Source organism: Oncorhynchus nerka, unplaced genomic scaffold (assembly GCF_034236695.1).
Source record: "Oncorhynchus nerka isolate Pitt River unplaced genomic scaffold, Oner_Uvic_2.0 unplaced_scaffold_5002, whole genome shotgun sequence".
NCBI lineage: Eukaryota > Metazoa > Chordata > Actinopteri > Salmoniformes > Salmonidae > Oncorhynchus > Oncorhynchus nerka.
The window spans coordinates 9659-13608 of record NW_027036304.1 but is presented as its reverse complement, the minus strand read 5'-3'; the positions used below and the strand labels follow the sequence as shown (position 1 = coordinate 13608).

At 47.1% G+C, this 3950-nt stretch overlaps 1 long non-coding RNA gene across 1 annotated transcript; it reads left to right on the top strand.

Moving 5' to 3' along the window:
- Positions 1-2285: 2285 nt before the first annotated feature.
- Positions 2286-3435, top strand: LOC135566431 (uncharacterized). The gene is made up of 3 exons (XR_010462082.1): positions 2286-2752; positions 3122-3216; positions 3352-3435. It is a non-coding gene; the product is annotated as an uncharacterized LOC135566431 (long non-coding RNA).
- Positions 3436-3950: the final 515 nt, after the last annotated feature.

The window sequence follows — 3950 nt, the reverse complement described above, 5'->3', positions numbered from 1 at the left end:
TAGCCTCTACATTGACTCTGTACTGTTACATTACATTACATTTAAGTCATTTAGCAGACGCTCTTATCCAGAGCGACTTACAAATTGGTGCTTTCACCTTATGACATCCAGTGGAACAGCCACTTTACAATAGTGCATCTAGGTCTTTTAAGGGGGTGAGAAGGATTACTTTATCCTATCCTAGGTATTCCTTAAAGAGGTGGGGTTTCAGGTGTCTCCGGAAGGTGGTGATTGACTCCGCTGTCCTGGCGTCGTGAGGGAGTTTGTTCCACCATTGGGGGCCAGAGCAGCGAACAGTTTTGACTGGGCTGAGCGGGAACTGTACTTCCTCAGTGGTAGGGAGGCGAGCAGGCCAGAGGTGGATGAACGCAGTGCCCTTGTTTGGGTGTAGGGCCTGATCAGAGCCTGGAGGTACTGAGGTGCCGTTCCCCTCACAGCTCCGTAGGCAAGCACCATGGTCTTGTAGCGGATGCGAGCTTCAACTGGAAGCCAGTGGAGAGAGCGGAGGAGCGGGGTGACGTGAGAGAACTTGGGAAGGTTGAACACCAGACGGGCTGCGGCATTCTGGATGAGTTGTAGGGGTTTAATGGCACAGGCAGGGAGCCCAGCCAACAGCGAGTTGCAGTAATCCAGACGGGAGATGACAAGTGCCTGGATTAGGACCTGCGCCGCTTCCTGTGTGAGGCAGGGTCGTACTCTGCGGATGTTGTAGAGCATGAACCTACAGGAACGGGCCACCGCCTTGATGTTAGTTGAGAACGACAGGGTGTTGTCCAGGATCACGCCAAGGTTCTTAGCGCTCTGGGAGGAGGACACAATGGAGTTGTCAACCGTGATGGCGAGATCATGGAACGGGCAGTCCTTCCCGGGAGGAAGAGCAGCTCCGTCTTGCCGAGGTTCAGCTTGAGGTGGTGATCCGTCATCCACACTGATATGTCTGCCAGACATGCAGAGATGCGATTCGCCACCTGGTCATCAGAGGGGGAAAGGAGAAGATTAATTGTGTGTCGTCTGCATAGCAATGATAGGAGAGACCATGTGAGGTTATGACAGAGCCAAGTGACTTGGTGTATAGCGAGAATAGGAGAGGGCCTAGAACAGAGCCCTGGGGACACCAGTGGTGAGAGCGCGTGGTGAGGAGACAGATTCTCGCCACGCCACCTGGTAGGAGCGACCTGTCAGGTAGGACGCAATCCAAGCATGGGCCGCGCCGGAGATGCCCAACTCGGAGAGGGTGGAGAGGAGGATCTGATGGTTCACAGTATCGAAGGCAGCCGATAGGTCTAGAAGGATGAGAGCAGAGGAGAGAGAGTTAGCTTTAGCAGTGCGGAGTGCCTCCGTGATACAGAGAAGAGCAGTCTCAGTTGAATGACTAGTCTTGAAACCTGACTGATTTGGATCAAGAAGGTCATTCTGAGAGAGATAGCGGGAGAGCTGGCCAAGGACGGCACGTTCAAGAGTTTTGGAGAGAAAAGAAAGAAGGGATACTGGTCTGTAGTTGTTGACATCGGAGGGATCGAGTGTAGGTTTTTTCAGAAGGGGTGCAACTCTCGCTCTCTTGAAGACGGGAGGGACGTAGCCAGCGGTCAGGGATGAGTTGATGAGCGAGGTGAGGTAAGGGAGAAGGTCACCGGAGATGGTCTGGAGAAGAGAGGAGGGGATAGGGTCAAGCGGGCAGGTTGTTGGGCGGCCGGCCGTCACAAGACGCGAGATGTCATCTGGAGAGAGAGGGGAGAAAGAGGTCAGAGCACAGGGTAGGGCAGTGTGAGCAGAACCAGCGGTGTCGTTTGACTTAGCAAACGAGGATCGGATGTCGTCGACCTTCTTTTCAAAATGGTTGACGAAGTCATCTGCAGAGAGGGAGGAGGGGGGGGGAGGGGGAGGAGGATTCAAGAGGGAGGAGAAGGTGGCAAAGAGCTTCCTAGGGTTAGAGGCAGATGCTTGGAATTTAGAGTGGTAACCCCCTGTATACATATATATATATTCATCATCTACATATTCATATTACGCTTCTACGTCTGTGTACAGGAAAGTATTAGTTGTAAGACGTAAGAGAAAATATATCAGCTTATTGTTAAATTATTATGATGTTCTTTCCAATACAAAAAGTGTAGTAACTATTGTTTCCAAACTGCGTTACCCACTCCAGTCAGCAGGTGGCGATGAGCGTCTTTCAGGTGATGCTTCTAGCGTGACGTATAATGGACTGGACGGGACGCTTCTTCAGGAACAACAACACTGATACTATTTCAACCACCTGGGTAGCTTGCTAGACAAGGTAAAACTGAAAGATTGACGTTTTAGGCCATGTTAATGTGCATTAGCTAATCGCAGTGTTTAAAACACATTTCAGTTGACGTTAACTTGAACCTGATGTGCTTGTTCAATTTGCAAATTTGTTAAAGATTGATACTGAGCCAAGCACTAGGCTATTCGCTAATGCTAACTAGCTAGCTAACATCCCTGACCATGAGCTCATTAAACTACTCATCCCCTGCTAAAGAAGTGGATGTCTGCTGTCCGGAGAAAGAAGCTCTGGCGCTGAACATTGTCGTGAAAGACGAAGAGGAGGATATTACAGTGAAAGGAGAGAAAGAACCTTTCAGAATGAAAAAGGAGGAAGAGGAGGCTGTTATAGGGAAAGAAGAGAAAGCATACTCTTCCTCTCTAAAAGGTTCTATCTCAGTAAAGGTGAAGGAGGAAGACGTTTTGGGAGTGAAAGAGGAGGAGACAGAATATCAGATTAACACCAGTGAGTACTGTCTTCAAAACAGGGGCACAAACTATGCAGTTGTTGAATTAATGTGTGGTTTTTAAGGGGCATTCTACTGAAGTTCTTCACTTCAATATGATGTTCAGTACTATATAAATTGTTAAAGGGTCAATCTGCCATTGCTACATATATTTTTGGGACTGTTAAATGAGATTTAATTATATATAACAGGCTTTCAAAATGTAATAATGGAGCATAATTTATACTTAAAATATCAAAGGGACACAAAAGGCACCCAATTAATTTAGAGATATTAATGCCTCTGATAAGACCCTATGACTGTAATAGACAGTAATAATTGATGATGGTAATAAGTTCACCATCTGTTTGATGTTCTCGTTCAAACAGGAGAGAGACATGACTATCGTGGATCCTCTGGGGAGACTCAACATCCTGATGCTGACGAGGCAGAGAAGAGTCTCTCCATATCAGAACACCAGATGGTACAGCTTGGTCTGGTCTAGCATACAGCTTTCTCTCTCTGGGTCTGAGCTGCGTTTCTGTAAAGCACTTTATGACAACAGTGACATCAGCATCCATAATGATATATGTCTGTGTCCCCTCTTTATGGTTACCAGGACAACGCTAGCCCTTCCTCCCTCCCGGAGTCCCCGTGTCATGCCTCTCCCGGTAGCACCTTACTGCTGGGTATGAAGAGGTTGTCTGTGCTGTGGGTGTTCTGCAGGAAAACAACGGGGCTGAGTGGAACTGTGAGAGGAGGAGAAGAGATGAAAGGATCAGATTTGACTCATCAAAGTAAGTGCTGTAATTTAGTTTGAACAAATTAAATAGATCTGCCCACTGGTATCTGTTACCAGGACAACCAGCAGAGTTCTGTTTGGTGACAGGAAGATAGACTGGTATCTGTTACCCGGACAACCAGCAGAGTTCTGTTTGTTGACAGGATGATAGACTTGTGTCTGTTACCAGGACAACCAGCAGAGCTCTGTTTGTTGACAGGAAGATAGACTGGTATATTTCCACCACAGTAGACAGTTCTGTTAGTTGACATGTAAAACCTTGATGTAAGTTTGTTTTAGAGAGAAACCAATAGACCATATAAAACCTTGATGAAAGTTAGCTTTAGAGAGAAACCAATAGACCATATAAAACATTGATGAAAGTTCGCTTTAGAGAGAAACCAATAGACCATATAAAACCTTGATGAAAGTTAGCG